Source organism: Panicum virgatum, chromosome 1N (assembly GCF_016808335.1).
Source record: "Panicum virgatum strain AP13 chromosome 1N, P.virgatum_v5, whole genome shotgun sequence".
NCBI lineage: Eukaryota > Viridiplantae > Streptophyta > Magnoliopsida > Poales > Poaceae > Panicum > Panicum virgatum.
In genome coordinates this window covers 4,990,779-5,015,731 of record NC_053145.1, presented here as the reverse complement: position 1 = coordinate 5,015,731, position 24,953 = coordinate 4,990,779, and the positions used below count along the sequence as shown (strand labels likewise).

General features: G+C 48.1%; 1 long non-coding RNA gene across 9 annotated transcripts; it reads right to left on the bottom strand.

Moving 5' to 3' along the window:
• Positions 1 to 73: 73 nt before the first annotated feature.
• LOC120654749 lies at positions 74 to 21,600 on the bottom strand. 9 transcript variants are annotated; one of them, XR_005667173.1, is made up of 6 exons: positions 21,437 to 21,600; positions 21,267 to 21,329; positions 1,787 to 3,087; positions 1,541 to 1,677; positions 1,053 to 1,154; positions 74 to 940 (listed from the first exon to the last, which is right to left on the bottom strand). It is a non-coding gene; the product is annotated as an uncharacterized LOC120654749 (long non-coding RNA). The 9 variants fall into 9 exon arrangements; XR_005667170.1 differs by having other exon boundaries at positions 74 to 1,154; positions 1,787 to 1,975; positions 2,989 to 3,087; XR_005667171.1 differs by having other exon boundaries at positions 74 to 1,154; positions 1,787 to 1,975; positions 2,989 to 3,087; positions 21,284 to 21,329.
• Positions 21,601 to 24,953: the final 3,353 nt, after the last annotated feature.

Sequence of the window (24,953 nt, the reverse complement as noted above, 5' to 3'; positions counted from 1 at the left end):
ATTACATTTGAATCCAAATGTGATACATCGTAAAACTTCTTTACAAACGTACCATATATAGCCAAATAAAAAATTTACAAATCTAGCAATAGATACTTTATAAATGAAAGCACACCAATGCAAGTATGGTTAGACATATACACCGTACATATATTCGATCATTATGAATTCTAGCATATGAAAACATTCCGATATACCATACATATATATATTCAGTCATTATGAATTCTTGCATTTGAAAACATTTCGATATGCCATAAGCACTCACAATCTTCAAGCACTTGACCTAGAGGAAAAATATATGTGATTAGAAGGAGCACAATAACACACAACTATATGAGTGCATAAATGCATGTTATTAAACATGATTATAGAAAATTATCCGTGTCCCTTGTCCATGTCCATCCATCCTCTGATTGCCATCGCTACGCCTCCAACACCAACCATCCCTTTTCGTCTTCCTCCTCTTGCCGGGCTTCGACGCTACTCCATCTCCATCCACTCTCTACCAGCAGCTGAGGCCATTCTGCTCAAGAAGCTTTTTAACTCTTCCAACTGCTACTGGTCCATGAAGATATTTCCCCATTCCTTCTCCTGTCTTCCTCGTGAGATGGGAATAAGTGTCAAAGCTTCGATTTTGGCTGGTGGAGTTCAACCTGGATGGTCCAGAACCAATCAAGTTCTTGCAGGACTTCAATTAGTGACATGATTGAGCTGTTAATTGTCTTGAATTATATAGGTTGCCAAGAAGTGACAACTGACAATGCCACCATAGCATGACGCAAGTGTTACCAATGCTGGATCCCTAATCAAAAGCATTCTGACACTTTACAAGCTGAGACTGAATAGCAAAATTTTTGTACCAAACACTTCTGCAGCAGCATTGCCTTTGCCTCCCAGCTCACATAAAGCAGAAATAGGAAAATGCAATTCAATGCTTCTGTCAAGTGAAACGATATGTGATGTTTTTCAAAATGATGCATAAATGAACATAATTAGAGTTTTATTGGCACTTAAATGGCGTCGAACCATGAAATTTAGCAGAACACAACCTTACTCCGACTCAAATACAACTGCATCTCCTTGTTCAGTACAACGATTCTTGGATTGCAAGTTGTCAAGATAGTCCAAGGTCTCCAAACCTTCTACCTTCACTGGAATGTGAAAGCATGTTTCAGGGCATGGAAAACAGGAAGTAGCCAACGGTACATGTAAATCTATCTGGTGATTTGCACAATCTATTTGCAGAAATGATATGACCTATTGATAAGCAGATGCTACAGTAAGGTAAGAAGTTCCTCATGTACAATCTCTTTGTTTTCCAAAAGAAAAGGACTTGGATTTCCTCACAAAATAATAATAAACATGGAGCCGGAATCGGAAGGTGGTTAATTCAACATCACTCGTATTCGAAATTCAACGTTAATCAGTATTGAAGCAAATTTCCTATCAGCTATCAGTTCTTCTACAAAGGGACATAAGAGATGCTGAAAATAGCTTAGTGGAAACATAGGGCAAAAAATGTCATTTTGCAATGTACCTGATATCAGATGAAAAGTAAGTATGATATGCAAATGTAAATTGGAATAGCTTGCCATCTGAGCTGAAATTTTAATTCGAGATGTAAGAATAAGATCTCCCCTTGGACTAAGTGCAACTCTCAGATGAAATTCATAGCTGCAAGTCATGAACAATGAACATGATTAGTTCAGTGGGGGTGGCCAGATGAATATAGCGATACTTTTTAACTGACATAGCAATTAGACGATTCAAAGTAGGCGCTGACCTATGTGGCCAGACCTTCAAAATGCCGGCTTGTTCCTCGGAATTTGACTCTTCTCTGCAGATAAAACATTTCCAGGAGGCTTATCCTCGGGAGCTCTGGCTGCAGGTTTGTGGAACGGTTTCACAGGCTCAGCAGCAGAGGAAAGATCAATCTATGCTTTCTTGGATAGTACCATGTCATCTTTCATCTCTGTAAGACAAAAGAAGAGCGCAGGACAGACAAGTTATATTTAATCATCTCAAGAATTTGTATGCACACATATGCATGGAAGAAAAACCACTCAAATATAAGACCCAGATAATCAAAGCACTCAAATATAAGACCCAGATAATCAAAGAGGTATATATAGATAACAAGACAAGGGCAGTATATCACATAATTAAAAAAGAACTCCATGTGACTTTGTACCAAATAGAAAATACAATAAATGTGAGAAACGCAGGACTCAAGTGGCAGGCTGTTGAAAGCAATAATATTTACATGATAGATAAGAAATCAAATATAACATACCAATAGTCACAGATGAGTTAACCACACTGAGGATTGCATATTTGACTGCACACATTTGAGAAGAACTAAAAACTATCATAGCCCCTGAGGCTATCATAATTATGACACTACCCACACAGAGCAATATGGTTTTCTATAAAAACGATGATAGACTACAGAAAATTAGAATTCAAAATCTTCTGTCGTAATCTTTAGTGCAAAACATGATCACTGAAATACACAGGGAAATTCCACATATTGTTCACGTATGATGGACCAATCAGTTACCTTTCAAGATCTCAACAGCAGCATCTTTCTTTTGTGACTCAGTTCCTTGGCAAACATTCATTACAGTTTACACGCGTAAATTCTAGAACTGGTTAATGTTTTACTCATAACCAATGACACGACATCAAAAAATCATGATATATATCAGATATTATTATTGGCAAACGGTGCTAATATATTTCTTAAGAAAATTGTAGTACAATACCACATTCAACGTTGAAAGGCACACAGACGTTAACCTGATTACTTAGCAGACCTACATCCATTCCCTGAACTCTAACTTTTAGCTTTTTTTTCAGTATGTACTTGTCCCCATCATACCATAATTTTTCACTTTTGACATTGTGAACTCATTCTCTTCCATTTGTTTCAGCATGGTGAGTTTTGATCAATTTTTCTACTGATATGCAAATGAGAAGGCATACCTAGGTCATTCAACTTGACAGATAATGCACAATAACCTTCACAGTCAGATGGATCTTTGAATGTCATAAGCTTCTACCCAAAAAATGAGAACAAGGTTACTGAAACAAAAGAATCAATGTCAGAGAGAGAGCCGATGGGAACTCAACAGGGTGGCGATCTGATCAGGCAGGAAGCTCTATGCGTGGCTGATCGGAGGCGCAGGTGTAGAGCTTGTAACATCTGGATTTCATGCTGTCGGGTACCATGATTAGGGGCACCCTAATCAGGGGACTAAAATCGCCCTAAAAACGCAAACACATGCTGGGCAACCGGGCCCACAAAGCCCTACAATCTCCTTCCAAGCTGGAAGAAAGGAAAGGACTCAAAGAAGCCCAACACGCGGCCCACGTACTCAGTGCGGCCCGTCCGCACTCCCCTCGAACCCGCGGGGTGATCTCCGCCTCGCTCGAGGGTAGCGAGCCTGCCCTCGAGAAAGCGGATCGTCTACGCCCTAAGGAGCTGAGCAGCCGGACCCCTGAGGTCCGACTCCATCTCACCGGACCAACGGTCCCGGACCCGCTTCTCGCTCGGGGACGGGTCCGGTGTCACGACGAGTCCCAGAGGTGGAAATGCTCAGTACCTATGGCCACGGACCCGGACCCCCGCAGATGGGTCCGGGACCTCCACATGCCACCCGGACCCCGCAGATGGGTCCGGGACCTCCACATGCCATCCGAATTCCCGCAGATGGGTCCGGGACCTCCACGTGCCTATCCGGACCCCCGTGAGCTCTCGGCTCAGCTAGCTGCTCGGGAGGGGTCCGGAACCGCCATGTGTCACGCGGACGCGGGCGCGGGCACAAGCCTTCCGCTGGAAGCTCCCTCACCCACCCGTATTAAGTGCGAGTGGTTGAGGCGTGCTCTTCTGCCGCTGGGCAGGGCCACCCCTCGACAGAAAGGACAAACAGTCCTTCCGCCCACCGCCCGCCGTACGGAGGCATTGAATTTCAACCACTCCTCTGCAGCATCCGGGTCAGACGGCGTCAGGCCATCTCTCCGCACAGCAACAGCACCCGGAGCCCCATCCGCCAACTCCGGTCACTGCTCCCAGGTGCTGTGGCAACACTGTGGGAACCTGCGACGCCGTGCAAGACGTGCTCGGCACTGCTCCAGCTACTATACTGCCAACTCCCCATATCTCCTTCGTACTTACCCTTCCGCGGAGCCCTCGAACGGCATGGGCACGACCCTCGGAAGCGGCTCCGGCCTTGACCAGGACAGGACCCTGGCCTGCAAGACCTTCGGAACGCCGCCACGCCGCCCGCTGGAGCCGCCAGGACGCCGGCGCGATCTCCGCAAGACCAAGGACGATGCCCAGGATGACTACCACGCCCGGCGCCATACCCCACAGTGTACTTCCCACAGTGCTCGACCACTGCACCCCCGCGATTCGGGGAGAAGACGACGACTTCCACGATCCCCTGTGCATGTACACCGTCCCTCCTTGTGTCTATAAAAGGAGGAGGCGAGCTTTCCCTTAAGGGGGTTGGCCCATTCAGTAGGACACAACGCTTCGCACCACTTGCAGAGCACATACGCTCCTCCAAGCCCCGATATTGGCACTCGCCTCAATCAACTCCTCCTCTAGCAGAGACCTGGGAGCTTCCCTCCCTCTCTCGCCTCGCTTGTACCCCCTACTACAGGCACCCCCGGTGCAAGATAGTATAGTGCTCTCGCACACCCCTTTGCTGGACGTACGGCCCCGCGGCCGGAACTAGAATAAACCCGTGCGTTACTATATTGCCTCTTGCATCAACATCTGGGACGAGGAACACGCAGCATCATCACTGGTTGGGTCCGGACCGCCGGGTCAGGACACCGACAGTTGGCGCGCCAGGTAGGGGAAGCGCTGCGTGACACTTTCTCTTTTGTTCCCATTTGACCTCCAGGGTTGGTGAGCAGATCCAACCCATTCCCCATGGGCGTCTCGGATCTGCTCCCAGCGGGATACGTGATCTGGTTCGGGAGTCTTGAGTTCAGAGCAACCGGCAACGGTTATGTCATGGAGCTCCTCTCACCCAGACGCAACCCTAACACTCCGACTTCACCAGCCCGGCGCAACAAGCGCTCGGGCCAGCACTCGCGACAAGCGCACATGGAGCGGCGCCGGGCGGCACGCCTCAGCTCCCCTACGGGGGTTGAGGTTGCCATGCCGCAGCTCAACGTCGCGGCCGACGGAGCCACCGCTTCGTCATCACGTGCCTCGGCGTCATGTACGCCGGCACCATCATCGACTGCAGCCCCAGTCAAGGGCGGAGCTTCATGCGGGCCAAAGGGGCCCATGGCCCCCCTGGGTGTGCAAATTTTACACGTAATGAACAATGATTTTGACACTATTCATTACTGTAGTAAAAGGGTGGCCCCCCTCATTTTTCTGAAATCGGAGATCAAGCTCCGCCACTGGCCCCAGTGCCTCCTAGGGGGGTGCGACTGCGCCGTTGAAAGGCCCTTGTTTGGTTTTGGTAATTGAGTGACAACTTGGGTGGACTAATAAGTGTTTATGTTGAGATACACAGGAGATTAGTCCACACAAACATACTAGTATGAGCAACATGTGCCATGGAGGAGAAATGGCTAAGGGTTGATGCTATGCTCATATAGTGTGATCGAGGAGCTCATTGCATATGAGACATGACATGGAGTTATGTGACCAAAGTGGAGAAGATCAAGACAAGGCTTGGCTTGATGGACCGGTTGCAATAGAGAAGGGCAAGTCAAGACTTTGAAGCGAGGGACCGCGAGGCGGTGAAGCTTGGGCAAGATTTGGCGCCGATGGACCGAGGCAACGGTGAAGAGCGAGCAAGGTCAAGATCGATGAACCAAAGAGGTCATGTGATAATATGGAGTGGATCATATCATTCAAGAAAGATTAAGCCAAGTGTTGACTCATGATGATGATCAAAGGGCTTGATGGAGTTTGGTGCTTGTGTGGCATCAACATTTGGGAAGATGAAATGGAATGCGCAAGGCAAAGGTATGACTTGTAGGGCATTTCATTTCACCGGTCAAAGGTTGTGTAGAGAAGTGCATGACCGGATTTAGGATAGATGGCCGTACTATCAAGAGGGGCAAACTTGTTTGCATATCGGTCATCTAGTGCCACTTGAGCGATCTAACATTGCGATGTTGCTAGGATCGAGTGGCGTGGTGAGATCAAGTGAAAATCCTTTGAAAATGTTTGTGAAATGCTAACACACATGCACATGGTGTTGTTCACGTGGTGTTGTTGGCACATATGCAGAGGAGAAAGTGTTGGAGATGTGGTTGTTCAACTTGAGGGAAAAAGAATTGACGGGCGGACGGTCCGGCCCTGTTGTGCGGACGGTCCGCTAGTTTAATTCTTTTTGTCCAGAGAGGTTATTTCTCTGGCTTGGGCTGAAAGGTTGGACTGCGGACGGTCCGGCCCATGGGCGCGGACGGTCCGCAGGTCACTTAACATTTTGACCAGAGACGTGTTGGGTCCCTGGTGGGATTTAAGAGTGAAGGGCGGACGGTCCGCCATTGGGGAGCGGACGGTCCGCCGGTCAGTTGAGAAAATGACCAGAGACGTTTTTGCTTCTGGTGGGTTGCACGTTGTGAAGGGCGGACGGTCCGCTCAAGGGGTGCGGACGGTCCGCCCCTCAAACTTTAAGTTTGTCCAGAGACGCTGTCTCTCTGAGTGCTCGGAGTATCTGAACGGCGGACGGTCCGCAAGTATGGCGCGGACAGTCCGCGAAGGGCTTTAACTGTCGACTCTGACACATTATCATTACAGATCTAGCCGTTGGGTTTGAATGGCGGACAGTCCGGTTTTTTGTAAAGCGGACAGTCCGCGAGTGCTCTGTTTCGACGGGGTTGTGAGGTAACAACTAGTTTGGGGCCTCCCTCTATAAATAGAGGGTGTGGCTGGCCATTTGTGGGGGCTGAGCACCTTGGGGACTTGGTGTCCATGTGTGAGAGTGCTTGAGAGCCCTCTACTCACTCTAACTTGATAGTAATCATCCGATCGAGTGAGAGAGCGATTCTAGTGCAATTGCTTTGAGAGATTGCATCAAGTGGCACTAGGTGATCGTGTTGCAAGCCGGTGTGCTTGTTACTCTTGGAGGTTGCCACCTCCTAGACGGCTTGGTGGCAAGAGGCTCCGTTGAAGCCCGCAAGAAGATTGTGCGGTGCTCCGGAGAAGAGATTGTGAGGGGTATTGTGCTCACCCCGCGGGAGCCGCGAAGAGCAACTCTAGTTGAGCGAGACATGAAGAGCAACAAGTGGTTCGACCGGATCATGTGCTAGAGCTCGGTGTGAGCACTCCACGTGGGAGAGTGTGACTTGAGGGTCACCACTAGCAAGAGGATCGGCGGCAACCTTGGAGCTTGTCTCAACGGGGATTAGCTTGGTGGCAACCAAGTGAACCTCAGGATAAAAATCACCGTGTCAATTTTGTCTACTCTTCTCGGTGGTTTGCATTCTCCAAATCACAAGCATTGCATTTACATTCATGTATATCTTGTGCTTGTGTAGTTACTCTCTAGTGATTAGTTAGCTTGTGTAGCTTGGTTATCATCTTTTTGCTTGTGTAGCTAGAAGTAGAGTTCCTAGTGTAACTAGTTAGCTTGTGTAGCTTAATTAGTTGCTCTTGCTTAGATTGTGTAGCTAAGCAAGTTGAGCTCTTGGATTTGGATTGTGTATCCTTGTCCTTGAGCATCTAGTGAGCTTAGGTTTGGCTTTGTGCTTTTGCTCATTAGAATTGTGTAGGAGCTCCCCCGGTTTGTGAAGTACTAGTACTTAGGCTTGTATGACTTGGCATTAGAATTGTTAGGAGAGCTCTTACTAGCTTCGCACTCCATTTTCTTTGTGTAGGATCTTTTTGGAGGTGCCTTAGAGTCATAGTTAGAGGGGTGAAGTCTTGGCTAAGCGAATAGTTTCAATTCTGCATAAGTTTCGGTTAGCCGGCGCAATTAGTTTTAGAAAGGACTATTCACCCCCCTAGTCTGTCATCTCGACCCTACAAGTGGTATCAGAGCCGAGGTCTCTCATTTGTGGTCCTTACCGACCCTAGAGGATGGCGACTTATGGGCTAGATGTTGAGTGTCCACATATTTTTGATGGCACACACTTTGCACGGTGGAAAAATTGGATGATATGCAATTTTAAATTTATTTGCCCTCAAATGTGGTGGATGGTGGATGTAGGTTTTTCTCATGTGTTAGATGAAGAAAATCTAACTCCAACACAAGAGAAATGCCTAGATATAGACATCCAAGCTACTAACATCTTGTTTAGATCTTTGCATAATTGCATTCTTGGTGAGATTTGGAGTTATCTAAATGAGAAATATGGGGCGCCCTCCGATGATCATGATGATTATAAGACCAAGGAGGAAGTGTATGAGGATGATGAGCACATCCATGACATGGTGGTTGTGGAAGATTGCTCCACCTCATGGTCATGTGATGATGATGATAATCAATCTACAATAAGTTCACTTGACATGATTGATGATGATGATTCAAGTGTTGCAAATTATGATTCTACTCCAAGCACACTTGATGATCAAGTTGGCTCATGCACGGATGATATTGCTACGTCAAGCTCATCTCCATCGCCACATTGCTTCATGTCACAAGGTGACACAAAGGTATCAAATTGCAATATGATTGATCCTAATTCATATGATGAGCTCTTGAGTAGATATGCTAGCTTGACCAAATTATTTGAGGAAGTGTTAGCCAAAACAATCAAATTTGAAAAAGAAAACTCTTTTCTCAAAGACACATGCGAACAACAAAAGCATCTACTTTATGTCATAAGTTGTTCACATGAGGAGCTAAAACTAACTCATGAGGAGCTTAGTGTTGCTCATGAAAATTTGGTACTAGGCCATGCTTTACTCACTAACAAGCTTTCTAGTAAAGTAATTAAAACTAGTGAGAGCTCATCACATGGATCAAAGGATCAATTGCAAAATGTTGTTAACCCTTGTGATGTAGGAAAGAAACATGTATCCACCTCATGTGATGATTTATTGTCTATGCCATGTACTTCAAATATAGATGCTTGTTCTTCTTCTACTATGCAATATGAGACTAACCTTGTAGAAGAAAACAAAGAGCTCCAAAGTCAAGTGAAGTATTTGAGCAACAAGATAGAGAGATGGACAAAATTAAAAGTCACCCTTGAAAGCATAATAAAAAACCAAAGAAGCTTCGGTGACATGAGTGGCATTGGTTCCAACAAGAGTAAAGTCAAAGGCAAGAAATGGGGCAAGAATAAATATAATAAGAAGATGAAGAAGCAAGAAGAAATAAAGTTATCTCATTTCATGTGCTTTCAATGCCATGAGATGGGACACTTTGCTAATGGTTGCCCCAACAAAGAAAAGCTCAAGTTGAAGAAGGAAGAAGAGAAGCTTAAACATGTCAAATGCTTCAAGTGCCGCACTTGGGGTCACCTCACCTCAATGTGCCCAACCAAGCAATTGGTGAAGCAACAAGAACCTCAACCAAAGCCACAAGTTGAGCAAGAGAAGGTACCCCAACCTCAAGTCAAGATCAACCATGATGATCAAGTTGATGACTTGAAGATGATGAAAAAGAGAACAAGAAGGGGTGGCAAGGCAAGAGCAAGGCATCCAACTCACATTCAAGATGCCAAGATGTTGAGCAAGAATAAGATCCAAGAGAAGAATCCACATGCTCACATCAAGTGCCATAGTTGTGCAATATTGGGTCACATAGCTTCGGGTTGCCCAAACAAGCTTGAGAAGAAGGCTCAAGCAAACAATGAGAAGCAAGGCAATGAGAAGCATCAAATGAGTAAGGAAGAAAAGGCTCAACAAAAGAGAAGATGCTACTTATGCCGGGAAAGGGGACACATGGCTTATTCATGTCCCTTAGGTAACAATTCTAAGCCTATTTCAATTAATGCAAATATTATGCTTAGAAAGGATGGTAATGGTACCTCATTTGTTACTATTGCAAAATATCCTGCTATTCATACTAAGGCATTGCCAAAGTATGTTGCTCCTAACTTGAGAGGACCCAACCTAGTTTGGGTACCATCAAAACGCGGATGAATGTGTGTAAGTACCAAAGGCATTGGAGGCTTGATTCAAATAAAATTCATAGTTTTGATCTTATGTTTGAATCAAGGAATTGAAGCTTTTTGCATATATACAACCCAATGCCATGACAAGCTTATGAAGTCCAAAGTGCTTTCAACATACAAGTGCAATTATCATATTGTGGGTGATTCATTGGAAATATTTATTGGCTTGCTAACTTATTTGTGTTAAACCTTGCTTTTGGATGAACAATCTTTTTGCAAATTGAAAAATGAACTAAATGTCATTTACGTCTCAAATGTGGCTTGAAAACTAGTTCTTATGACATTTGGTTCTTTTGTGCATCCCTTGGTTCAAAATTCTGAATTTTTGAGGCATTTATGCGCTATTTATGAGTTTCCTTGTTTTTACTCAATTTTTTTTGATTTCTCATTCTTACTCACTCATATGAGTCTTTGGATGGTGTTCATGCTAGTTTTGAGATTTTTGGAATTTTAGTTGAGCAATGATCCCAATTCAAAGTTGAAATTGTGAAAGTTGGAAAAATTCTGGGCTATCTGAAATTTGGTAGCGCGGACGGTCCGCGGGTAAGAGGCGGACGGTCCGCCCTTCATGAAGTTTTTCACCAGAGGCGCTGATCAGCAGAAAATTATAGCGCGGACAGTCCGCCAATGAACCGCGGACGGTCCGCCAGATGCACCGGTAACCTTCGGTTACACCGATGGTGTGTCCACTAAGCAAGCGCGGACGGTCCGCCAAGTATCCGTGGACGGTCCGCCCAAGATAAGTTGAATCTGCCCAGAACAATCTTAACTCTATCAAAATCTGGTAGCAATCTAGAAATATTTGGAAGTTCAAATTCTTATGACTGCTATATGACTTAGTGTCACACATCTCCACAAAATTTTATGGCAATCCAAGAGATATGATATATTCTTTGAGAAGTACAAAATCTGCCAGAAAAGTGACAAATATTGGATTGATCTTGAGTCACTTAAATTGAAAGGTCCTCAAGTTGGAATCATCTTTACAAATGGTTGAGGAACCTAGGTTTGGTTTTGAAATGATCTAGAAGCATGACGAGTATTGGGTCACACATTTGGCACTTAATTGAAAGGTCAAGACCATGCTCAAGAAGAAAGAAAAGGACTTAAGGAAAGATGTGAAGATTTTTCATCATGACAAGTCCATAGTTTGATCAATCAATCAAAGTCATTCAAGTGAGTGTCAAGAATGGTTCTTGGAGAAATCACTTCTCCCTGGAGAGGGGTCGGGCCGCCCAAGAGTGGGATGGACAAGCAAGGTGCTTGGAAGGCCGACATGGAAGTGGTAATCTAGAGTCATGGAAACAATCTAGTTCAAGAATTGATTATCAATGTCAAATTCAACAAAGTGATCCATCATGATTTTACAAGTGATACTAGATTCAACAAAAGGTATATCATTGTATCTCTACAAGTGATATACATGGTAATACAAGTGATATACATGGTCATACAAGTGGTATTTATTCAAGTAGATCTAGTGCAACAATGGTGGTTCCACAAGTGATCCTCAACTTTAAGTGATCAATTCAAATCAAGAAAGCTACCCTCATCAAGAAGAGCTCAAGATTCAAGTAGATTGACAAACACTTTGACATAGGGGGAGGAGCCCCACTACAAAGTATCAAGATCAAGAATCCTACTAGTGTCCTACATGTGGCATTTCAAGGTGGTCTTCATGCTTCCACATGTTGTTGTTACAAGTGGTGTCAATTCCAATCAAATTGAAAGTGTCCATCAAAAATGAAGATTCAAGACTCAACCATTTACCCAAGTCCAACTCTTTGTATCAAACCACAAACGCTTCATATGATTGCCTACAAGGGGTATTCAAGTGGTAACCCTACAAGTACAAGAGGTACAACTTCAAGTGGTAACCCTACAAGTACAAGAGGTACAACTTCAAGTGGTAACCATTGATCTTCACATGGCAAATTTCATGTGGTCTCGGCCCTTTTTATGGTCATTGATGACAAAGGGGAGAGAAATGAACAAAGATATGAATTATCCTTGGATGACAAAGGGGGAAATGAGATGAGAGTGCGATCATGGACATGGATCAAGAGGAGCAATATTGAGGAGGATCAATATTCTTGGACAAGAGGAGCACACAAGTAGGGGGAACAAGCTCATGAACTTAGTTGTTTGCATTTGATATGTGCATATTCATGTGCTTACTTGCATTTGCATAAGTTTTAAAAATTTATATATGCATTGCTTGTATGTGATGTATGCTAGTCATAGAACTTGATTGATGATTTGATAACTAGCATGCATAGATTGTAGCTAGACATTTTTTACAAGTGAATCAAGAGCCTTGCTAATATTGTTGATCTCATGAGGTATCTTGAGTTTTTGATGATTGTCTAGTTACTCATTGATGCTAAGGAATGAACTTCAAGGATGCAACTCAAATTGGTAGCACGCTTCAAAGGTTTATTCTATATACCTTAGCATCACTTAGTAGTGATAACAATCCCACAAATTTCATATTTATGCATGTGTGTGAGTTTAAAACCAAATCTCTTGAGCACACATGTAGGGGGATTTATCATTACCAAGTTGGATTTTTATGGTGCTTATCCAATCTTTTACAAGTGGTCTTAATGGTGGATAAGAAACATAAAATCCAAACCAAGTTAGCTATTTGCACGTGTGTGAAGTGCTAGCTTGGAATATGCCGAATTTCCATATCTTTGTAGAGTTGTCATCAATTACCAAAAAGGGGGAGATTAAAAGGCCCTTGTTTGGTTTTGGTAATTGAGTGACAACTTAGGTGGACTAATAAGTGTTTATGTTGAGATACACAGGAGATTAGTCCACACAAAGACACTAGTATGAGCAACATATGCCATGGAGGAGAAATGGCTAAGGGTTGATGCTATGCTCATATAGTGTGATCGAGGAGCTCATTGCATATGAGACATGACATGGAGTTATGTGACCAAAGTGGAGAAGATCAAGACAAGGCTTGGCTTGATGGACCGGTTGCAATAGAGAAGGGCAAGTCAAGGCTTTGAAGCGAGGGACCGCGAGGCGGTGAAGCTTGGGCAAGATTTGGCGCCGATGGACCGAGGCAACGGTGAAAAGCGAGCAAGGTCAAGATCGATGAACCAAAGAGGTCATGTGATAATATGGAGTGGATCATATCATTCAAGAAAGATTAAGCCAAGTGTTGACTCATGATGATGATCAAAGGGCTTGATGGAGTTTGGTGCTTGTGTGGCATCAACATTTGGGAAGATGAAATGGAATGTGCAAGGCAAATGTATGACTTGTAGGGCATTTCATTTCACCAGTCAAAGGTTGTGTAGAGAAGTGCATGACTGGATTTAGGATAGATGGCCGTACTATCAAGAGGGGCAAACTTGTTTGCATATCGGTCATCTAGTGCCACATGAGCGATCTAACATTGCGATGTTGCTAGGATCGAGTGGCGTGGTGAGATCAAGTGAAAATCCTTTGAAAATGTTTGTGAAATGCTAACACACATGCACATGGTGTTGTTCACATGGTGTTGTTGGCACATATGCAGAGGAGAAAGTGTTGGAGATGTGGTTGTTCAACTTGAGGGAAAAAGAATTGACGGGCGGACGGTCCGGCCCTGTTGTGCGGACGGTCCGCTAGTTTAATTCTTTTTGTCCAGAGAGGTTGTTTCTCTGGCTTGGGCTGAAAGGTTGGACTGCGGACGGTCCGGCCCATGGGCGCGGACGGTCCGCAGGTCACTTAACATTTTGACCAGAGACGTGTTGGGTCCCTGGTGGGATTTAAGAGTGAAGGGCGGACGGTCCGCCATTGGGGAGCGGACAGTCCGCCGGTCAGTTGAGAAAATGACCAGAGACGTTTTTGCTTCTGGTGGGTTGCACATTGTGAAGGGCGGACAGTCCGCTCAAGGGGTGCGGACGGTCCGCCCCTCAAACTTTAAGTTTGTCCAGAGACGCTGTCTCTCTGAGTGCTCGGAGTATCTGAACGGCGGACGGTCCGCAAGTATGGCGCGGACAGTCCGCGAAGGGCTTTAATGGTCGACTCTGACACATTATCATTACAGATCTAGCCGTTGGGTTTGAATGGCGGACAATCCGGTTTTTTGTAAAGCGGACAGTCCGCGAGTGCTCTGTTTCGACGGGGTTGTGAGGTAACGGCTAGTTTGAGGCCTCCCTCTATAAATAGAGGGTGTGGCCGGCCATTTGTGGGGGCTGAGCACCTTGGGGACTTGGTGTCCATGTGTGAGAGTGCTTGAGAGCCCTCTACTCACTCTAACTTGATAGTAATCATCCGATCGAGTGAGAGAGCGATTCTAGTGCAATTGCTTTGAGAGATTGCATCAAGTGGCACTAGGTGATCGTGTTGCAAGCCGGTGTGCTTGTTACTCTTGGAGGTTGCCACCTCCTAGACGGCTTGGTGGCAAGAGGCTCCGTTGAAGCCCGCAAGAAGATTGTGCGGTGCTCCGGAGAAGAGATTGTGAGGGGTATTGTGCTCACCCCGCGGGAGCCGCGAAGAGCAACTCTAGTTGAGCGAGACATGAAGAGCAACAAGTGGTTCGACCGGATCATGTGCTAGAGCTCGGTGTGAGCACTCCACGTGGGAGAGTGTGACTTGAGAGTCACCACTAGCAAGAGGATCGGCGGCAACCTTGGAGCTTGTCTCAACGGGGATTAGCTTGGTGGCAACCAAGTGAACCTCAGGATAAAAATCACCGTGTCAATTTTGTCTACTCTTCTCGGTGGTTTGCATTCTCCAAATCACAAGCATTGCATTTACATTCATGTATATCTTGTGCTTGTGTAGTTACTCTCTAGTGATTAGTTAGCTTGTGTAGCTTGGTTATCATCTTTTTGCTTGTGTAGCTAGAAGTAGAGTTCCTAGTGTAACTAGTTAGCTTGTGTAGCTTAATTAGTTGCTCTTGCTTAGATTGTGTAGCTAAGCAAGTTGAGCTCTTGGATTTGGATTGTGTATCCTTGTCCTTGAGCATCTAGTGAGCTTAGGTTTGGCTTTGTGCTTTTGCTCATTAGAATTGTGTAGGAGCTCCCCCGGTTTGTGAAGTACTAGTGCTTAGGCTTGTATGACTTGGCATTAGAATTGTTAGGAGAGCTCTTACTAGCTTCGCACTCCATTTTCTTTGTGTAGGATCTTTTTGGAGGTGCCTTAGAGTCATAGTTAGAGGGGTGAAGTCTTGGCTAAGCGAATAGTTTCAATTCCGCATAAGTTTCGGTTAGCCGGCGCAATTAGTTTTAGAAAGGACTATTCACCCCCCTCTAGTCTGCCATCTCGACGCTACAGCCATCGCCCTTTCCCTTCGGGATGCGCAACGCTGCCATCTACGCCTCTTCGTCCAGCACCGGCTTGCCGAGTACGAGGATCTGCTGGGTCATCACCTCCTGTCGATCCGCAACCTCGTCGCATAATCTCCTGACGACTCCTACCCCGAGACGGCGAGCTCGATCGCCGACGACATCAGCTTCTTCATGGACAACTTCACGGCCGAGGAGGCCGAGGACTACTCTGGGGTCGACCCTGACGCTTTCCGCTCGTTCCAGCTCGGGGCGGCTTACTGCCTCACCTGCTCCAAGGACTCCTGCGAGGGGGATTACGATCCCACTCAGGAGTGCTTCATCGGCACGTAAAAGCTGGCGAATGAAAACGGCGAATTCCTCACCAATGCTTGGAACATACATCAGCTACGTCGCTTCTATCCTTAGAGTTCCAAGCTATTTGTACATCATTTGTACTCGCATTTACGATTTCCTGAAACAATAAAGGAGTACGCTTTACTTGTTTATTTTTTGGGAACCTTCCGAACCCTCGGGGGTTCGGATGCGCACGAACACTGAGGTATGCCTGGCTTTACCCTCGGTAAAGCCACGCCTCCCTCTGGGGCTACTACGGGGCAACCCCCGAACATCCCCAAAAAATCGCCAATGTTTTTTCGAAAAATTTCCGTATCTAAGTTTCTCGTATACTTGGAAAAAATGGACGCGAGGCATAAGCAACTACGGTATGGGGCCGGCCGAGTCGTGGGGCCGCCTACGCCTCCGGGATACGGCACCCCCCCTCACCACCTCACGCCTAAGTCGCTTATGAACGCGAAATTCCTCGCAGAAGTTTACCAAAGTCGCATATGAGAACACGGAAATAGAGTAGAGAAAATGAGGTCTCAAACGCACAAGGCCTTGATGGGCTACACTGTCGATTCATAAGTACGAATTACTTAATCCAGAAGTACTATTACAATGAGTACTAACTTATTACATGGGCTCCGAGGCCCAAACTTCCTACAGGTTATCATCCCCCCTTGCGGGTCTTCAGCGGCATCGAATTCGGCTATGGGGGGGGATGTCGGCTTCCAGCTTCGCGGCCCGGACAGCGGCAAACTCCTCAGCGGCGGCGTCGGCCACGCCAGGCGGTGGGCGTCGTTGGTGGATCCGCTTCGAGTTGGTGTTCACCGGCAGCAGCCTGTCGGCGACCAGCTGCTCCAAAACCGCCTCGGTGGCGGTGGACTTCCCCCACGATAACGGTTCCTGGACATCCGACATCGCTTCGAACCACTGGGGGTGCGGGAAGGCAAGCTTTACGGTGGCTAAGGTGCGCTCTCGCTCTCTCCTTCTTCCTCCTCTCGCTCTCGGCTCTGGGCTCAGGATGCAGGGGAGGCGGAGAAGGCAGGGGAGACAAAGGCAAAGTAGCCAGTTGAGCCCAAACAATCCCCTCTTCCCCGTTTTTATCCACCAAGATGGGCAGATTCGCCGCCGTGGCCCGAATCTACCGCATTCAATGCGGTAGATTTTGCTGTCGCTGACGGTTGGGCCCCACGACCGCGGAGTCCCCCACGTGCGCACTTGGCAATAATTACGGCGCGGTAACTGACGGGCGCAGCACAACTGTAGCACTGTTCCATCCGTCAGCCGCCGCCCACGCCTCTTCGTCTACCCGAGGCAGCCGCCTGAAAAGGCGCACCCGCACCGCACTGCATGTACCGGGCCACGTTGCCCACTACCAGCAGAAGACCCGCGCGCACGACCTGCGGCTCCGCGCCGTATGCGAACCGTGACGGAATATTCCTTTCAGGGGCTCTTCACCCTCGAAGGAATCTTATTCCGAGTCCTTACTGATCAAGGGTTCGAAGCCTGGCCCGTCGAGGGTTCGACAGGCGCCCCAGATCACCGGAGTCGAGGACTGCATGGATGTGCCGTACAAGCTACCCTCCAACGCGGAGTTTGAGACATCCTACGCAGTGTTCAAGGCCACTCGAGGGTGCCTAGCAGGGGGATCCCATCGAGGGAGAGCATCAAGCCCTCAGACCCTATCGAACGGGTCCGAGCCCCGCCTAGTGAACCTTTGCGAGTGCTTTATGTGATGTGTCCACGGACCATGAGCCGACCCTTATCGAATGGGGCACAGACGTCCACTTGAACCACCCGATAACAGCTCACCGAAGCAGCCATAGTTCGCGGCCCGGGCATGGGTAGCATGGTGCGCTTCACCCCTCCTCCATGCGGAAGGGCGACGAGGGTCGTAATAAAAGTCGAGGGTCCCCTGAACGCCTTCACGAAGGCCGGGGCTCGGGGGCTCCTCGCACACCGCGGCTCAGGCCGCACCCTCGAATGGGTCGGTAACCGTCGATTACGATGTTCCACATATTCAACCAAAACCCCCACTCTTAACGCGCGCCTGCCAGATGGTTCAGCAGGGCTCTGGGTTGCTGTACCAGCACGAAAAACACCGAGGCCGGCTGAAAGGAGTGCCGATGCCGGCTGAAAAAGATGCTGGACGGCCACCTCAGTAAAGCAACCAAGTAGGGCGACATTTATAGCCCTTGGACGAGTGCAAACACTCCTCCAAGGCCTCGGGGGATACACCCGTGGGTGCGCTGACGCGGCCCCACGGAGGAAACATCACACATTCGAGGACCAAAATCCCCTGCAGGGGTGATGCCCACCCATACACCTTCGATCGTCCTCTCCGTGAAGGAGAAGGAGACTTCATTGCTCTTTGCAAACAAATATTACAAAGGGTTACCGTCTCGAAGCCGTCGAAAAGTACAAACACGTTGCCACCTGCGTGGCAATTTTCCCTGTCTTGGGGAGGAACGAGCGCCGATGAAGAGCACCGAGTCCTTGGCCGACATCGCGACCAGGCTGCTCGGGATTGCGAGGAGCAGCCCCCAGACCGCACGGGTCCGGCGGGATGCCCTCCTCGCAAGCTTTCTTCTAGCGTCTCCTCCACCGAAGACCTTGTGGGGGGTCAAGCTGGCGGACAGCACCCTCTGCCCAATCTCCCCGAGAGCGACGTTGTCGCCAAGAGGGACGATGCGAAGAACAACCACCAAACCTGGCGCCGACGCCATGGTCAGGCGTCTCAACACCCCTTCAGGCTGAGGGACATCGCAGAGGCAGGACCCCTCGGGCCCAATGTTCTTCTGCTAATCCCACTGAAGCCGAGGGATGGTGAGCATGCCCTCTCCAGCTTTCCCTCGCCGCTCACAAGCATTCTTCTAGCATCAAAGCCTAAATAAGCCAAGCCACCCCGTCCGGGGGACGATCGTGAAAGGAGAAGGGAAACATTACTAGACTTAGGCGATGCTAGAAGTAAGAGCAGGGAAGTTGGAGAGAAAAGGGAGTCCCACGATCCCTATTTATAGCCGCATCGGGCGCCCAGCTTTAAGCCTGTCGCAAGGGGAAGGCTTGGACCGCCCGTGATGGTGCGGCACCCCACGAGCAAAAGATGCCCTCGGATACCGCCGAGACGTGACCAAACAACACAAAGCCGAGCCCCTGGATGCTGAGCAGCCCAGCATTGGCGCTGGTCGACTGCCCTCGAACGGTGCGTCATAAGTTGACCAGGGAAAGCAGGGCTGAGACCCTGAACGCGGGACAGGGCGGCAATAGCACCAGCTGCAGAGCAGCAGGCGCCATCATGGCTCTGGCCTGCAATAGCCTCGGAGCGCTTTTTCCAGGTGCACTGCCCCGACCGACGAGTTGTCGCATCCACCAGGCCAGCATCTGGATGCGTCTGGCGGGAGCGCAGCACCGATCGATCACATCAAGGGGTAAATTTGGCGAAATACCCTTTGGCCGAATCCCCTGACTCGACCAAAGGCTCGGGGGCTACTGTCGGGTACCATGATTAGGGGCACCCTAATCAGGGGACTAAAATCACCATAAAAACACAAACACATGCTGGGCAACCGGGCCCAGAAGCCCTACAGCCTCCTTCCAAGCTGGAAGAAAGAAAGGGACTCAAAGAAGCCCAACATGCGGCCCTCGTACTCAGTGCGGCCCGTCCGCACCCCCCTCGAACCCGCGGGGTGATCTCCGCCTCGCTCGAGGGCTCCTCGCTGAAGCCCTCGACCGCGCCCTGCGCCTCCGCCTCGCTCGACGGTAGCGAGCCTGCCCTCGAGAAGGCGGATCGTTTCCGCCTCGCTCGAGGGAAGCGAGACTGCCCTCGAGAAAGCGGATAGTCTACGCCCTAAGGAGCTGAGCATCCAGACCCCTGGGGTCCGACTCCATCTCACCGTACCAATGGTCCCGGGCCCGCTTCCCGCTCGAGGACGGGTCCGGTGTCACCACGAGTCCCAGAAGTGGAAATGCTCAGCACCTATGGCCACGGACCCGGACCCCCGCAGATGGGTCCGGGACCTCCACATGCCACCCGGACCCCCGCAGATGGGTCTGGGATCTCCACATGCCATCCGAATTACCGCAAATGGGTCCGAGACCTCCACGTGCCTATCCGGACCCCCGTGAGCTCTCGGGTCAGCTAGCTGCTCGGGAGGGGTCCGGAATCGCCACGTGTCACGCGGACGCGAGCACGGGCACAAGCTTTCCGCTGGAAGCTCCCTCACCCACCCGTATTAAATGCGAGTGGTTGAGACGTGCTCTTCTGCCACTGGGCAGGGCCACCCCTCGATAGAAAAGGACAAACAGTGCTTCCGCCCACCACCCGCCGTACGGAGGCATTGAATTTCAACCACTCCTCTGTAGCATCCAGGTCAGATGGCGTCAGACCATCTCTCCGCACAGCAACAGCACCCGGAGCCCCGTCCGCCAACTCCGGTCACTGCTCCCCGGCGCTGTGGCGACACTGTGGGAACCTGCGACGCCGTGCAAGACGTGTTCGTCACTGCTCCAGCTACTATACTGCCAACTCCCCATACCTCCTTCGTACTTACCCTTCCGCGGAGCCCTCGAACGGCATGAGCACGACCCTCGGAAGCGGCTCCGGCCTTGACCAGGACAAGACCCTGGCCTGTAGGACCTTCGGAACGCCGCCATGCCGCCCGCTGGAGCCGCCAGGACGCCGGCGCGATCTTCGCAAGACCAAGGACAATGCTCAGGACGACTGCCACGCCCGGCACCATACCCCACAGTGTACTTCCCACAGTGCTCGACCACTGCACCCCCGTGATTCGGGGAGAAGACGACGACTTCCACGATCCCTTGTGCATGTACACCGTCCCTCCTTGTGTCTATAAAAAGAGGAGGCGGGCTTTCCCTTAAGGGGTCGGCCCATTCGGTAGGACACAACGCTTCGCACCACTTGCAGAGCACATACGCTCCTCCGAGCCCGATATTGGCACTCACCTCAATCAACTACTCCTCTAGCAGAGACCTGGGAGCTTCCCTCTCTCTCTCGACTCGCTTGTACTCTCTACTACAGGCACCCCCGGTGCAAGATAGTACAGTGCTCTCGCACACCCCTTTGCTGGACGTACGGCCCCGCAGCCGGAACCAGGATAAACCCGTGCGTTACTGTATTGCCTCTTTCATCAACATCTGGGACGAGGAACACGCAAGCATCATCACTGGTTGGGTCCGGACCGCCTGGTCAGGACACCGACACATGCTAATTTAGAATTGTACGTTGCGATGGCTTAAATGCAGACGGCAGTGGTTCAATCCTAACCAACTGAAAAATATGGAAACCTCGTGGGAGAACCAACCTTTTTTCTTGAAGACATTGGCAACGGATACCTCAGGTGGCTTAAAACCAGCAAAACAGTAGTATAATAGCACTGAAAAAAATGTACATGAGCTAAAGCAACAGTATATTCAGCACTGAATAGAAGGGTATTTGGACACTTCCGTGAGGTACACTCTCGCAAAACAGAACTCAAATTTCTGAACCTCAAACTATCGTTTAACAATAGATTTAGCAGGCAAAACCTTTTTCTTGAACTTACCACCAGGCAGGCATCTCACCTCTTCCGACTAATGCAGAAGCATCCCCTGGAACAACAAAGCAGCACACGTAGATTAGAGATCAATTATTCAACCTTCGAGAGGCTCACATCTCCAGGAACTAACAACGCAAGACGGGCAGCAGATTACACAACCTGTAGCGCTGCTGGTGGGGCCGTTCCAGATCCCCACGTCCTGGAGGCGCTCCCCGACCTTCTCCACAGCCTTGCCCCTGCCGCCGGCGCTGCTCGGCTGACCAGATCAACCACAGATAGAGCGAGGGCCGTTCCAGATCCCCACGTCCTGGAGGCGCTCCCCGACCTTCCACTACTACAGAAATGTTAATTTGTCTCGGTTGGGAAACTCTTATTGTCCCGGTTTCCCAACCGAGAATGCCAGACCGGGATAAAAGTGGGTCCTTTTGTCCCGGGTCTGGTAATCGGAACAAAAGGTGCTGACAGCGCCACGTGGCTGGCACACCCTTTTGTCCCGGTTGGTGTTACCAACCAGAACAAAAGGTCCCTTTCTTTTTTCTGTTTTCCTTTTCTCAATTTTTTTTCTATTTCAATTATACCTTTGCATTTTAATTAAACTTATGTATTGGAATTCAGTGTGTATGATCTCCACTAATATATATATATATATATTTACTTATATAATATTTGTCCTAGATAGTTTTCATATATAAATTAATTCACTTATATATATATACATGTGAATTTCTTTACATATGAAAATGTCTAGGACCAATATTATATATATATATATTATTGGAGTGCTTATATATATATAATATATACATACTCATAAATAGAAATTTAATACATACACACATATATATTTACATAGGTATATTCGTCCTTAATTACATATATACGCGTATATTATCATATTTGCTGCGATTGTAAATATTAGATAGTCCATCATAGTAGAATTCGCCTTTTGGATCGAGGACTTGATTAACAATAAATCCGGACAATTGTTCTTGAATCGCCATAATCTTTTCCTCCGGTATGAGTTTATCGCGCATCTCCTCGACCTATGGAAAAAAGGGGTTAATTAATTTTGACTAATTAAAATACGAGTTCAAATATTAACAAGTTTTTTACTTACTCCCTACTCCCAATCTGTCCAGGCCCTTGGAGGACCTACCAGACCATGGATGTTCTCGCATACATAGTATGCACATAAATTAGTGCCTTGTTTCTGCCTTATACACTTTAAGAGAGAAGAAATTATTAGGTATTTACATGAATATATAATAAAACTAATGAATCGTGCAACGAATCATCCAAGTGCGTACCGCAAAATATGTCTTGATCTTCAATTCCTTGTCAAATTTGCCTGAATGATTTTTAGCGAATTGTTTCCAAATCCTGTGCATGATTAGAACAATTATACTCAAGTAATAAAGTGATTCAAATTATCGGTCATCGACGGAGTAGTGGTAGAATTACTTTTTCATCATGTTAAGAAGATTTTCGTATTGTTCTGCATTTCTCCTCAATGAGTCCATAACCACGAGTAGGCTCTTCTCGGGAATTATGACAATTAGGACCCAGTGTTCACTACAAGATTATACGGAGGCAGTTCTTGGTAGTTAAGGTTTAAACAATTCGATTACAGAATAGAAAGAGTTAGACGGAAGGAATCACTCACGCAAAGTTGTAAGGAAACAATATCATTTGCTTGTTGTGATGAACGCTTATGTACTTGAACAAGTTTTGGAATAGCTCATCGGAAGTGTCGCGTAGAATCCTCCAATTACAAGTAATTGGGTCGATGAAGCCAAGGTGAGAGTATCCCTTTCTCCTGCAAGTTTGTATCTCCATTCTACGTGATGCCGAATAAATCAAGGGATCAGCATGTTGAGATCATGCAAAATAATACGTAAGGAGAGTAAAATACTTGCAGAACCCACAAGGCGACCATAGAGATGTCGAGGTCCTCCTGATGGAATAGTTGGTAAATTTCTTCTCAGTTTATCCATATAATGTCCTCCCCCCGTAAGAAATCGTGATCTTTAATCTTTGCGCCCTGCATGAAGATGCAATCGGCCATCACACGCATGTAGTGCTGGTGCAGCTTATACATTTGTGTTGGAAGCACGGACACTACTTCGGGGGGTACAAGAGATTTGCCCAGCTCATACATCCATTTGATGACCACATCGGCCTTTGGAATATCTTCTCCCCCTGCAATCTGAGCCGCCGTCAGGTTTGATTCTTTCAAAAATGTAACAAAGTCTTGTTGTTGCGTCGTCTGTCCCACTCTGAGAGGCTCTATTGATTGTTTCTTTTGGACTCTGAGCTGTGGAACGTCGGACGACGACGACTTTGATTGTCTCTTCTTTTTCCCAGTAGTTTTGATAATTGTGCGTTCGTAGTCTGAAGGGTGATCTCTCGGAATGAATTTTCTCTTATTTGCTTCGCACATTCCCTTAAAAAATTTCAAATCTACCGGATTTATCACTTTCTCGGGCTCTGGCTCCGGCTTCGGCTTGAAGTGCTCTTTAACTCTTTCTTGAGTTATCCGATCGCATTCTTCAAGGCTCATGTCCCAGGGTTTAATAGGAGCCTCCTTGGTTTTCTTCTTCTTTTCCTTCTTCTTTGGAGGCTCCTTAGCCGGTGCAGCTACCTTCTTTGCCGGCGGCTGTTTTCGCTTCTTTGCCGGCGGCGGAGGGAGTGACCATGGAGGCGACGGTGACGCTTGAGTGTTCATCGGCGCATGAGATGATGGTGATGGAGAATGTGTCGGTGAACCTTGCTGAGACAGTGCTGCCCTTGGGGGGTTTTGCGGAGATGATGGACTTGGAGAGGCATGCTGAGATGCCGGTCTTGGTGTTCGATTATCCTAATTTAGGACAATGTAGCACTTATCCCATAGGATGTGGCCATGAATGGCTTCAGCTAGTGTCCTCTTCCCATCGCCTCCAGGAATATCAAGCTCGAGTGTCTCCCAACCCTGGCACACCTGCTCCACGCCAACTCTTGTATATCCTGCCAGAATTTGCTGCCCGTGGTACACGTCGCCTGGTTGGGTTAGCATGGCGGTACCGTACGCAATAGTGAACATTAAGTTCTTAATGGCAGTCTGCAGGTCACAAGGTGTCCGCTGGGTGATCTCATCCACTGTAAATCGCTGTGGGGCCATCGCTTCAACTGCGGCCTGGATCCCCATTGGCTCGACAGCGACGTCTGTGGAAGCACAGCTGCTTTTCCGCTGAGGCATATGATCGGCTGCGACATTAGGCTCTGGAAGCACCGTTTGCGCTTGCTGTTGCTGGCTCATTGCTATGGCCACTTGGCGTTGAACCTCTTCCTCCAGTCTTTGATCGTGTGACATGAGCCGTTCCTCTAGCCTTCGCAAGTGTTCCCGCTCATCATTCTTTCTTCTTTGCTGGCTTCTATATGATTCAATGTAATCCATGAACCCATACTTCCACGGAACCACGCCTTTGCCTCTTGTGCGGCCCGGATGCTCTGGATTCCCAAGGGCGTAAGTCAGCTCGTCCCTCTCTCTATCCGGCTGGAATATTCCCTCGGCCGCTGCTTGTATGGCCTCCTGTAGTCTCTGGGCTGCTAGCTGGATCTTTGGCCCATAGATGCAGTCCCCAGTCAATGGGTCCAAGCTTCCCCCGTGATCATAAAACCAGGTCCTTGACCTTTCAGG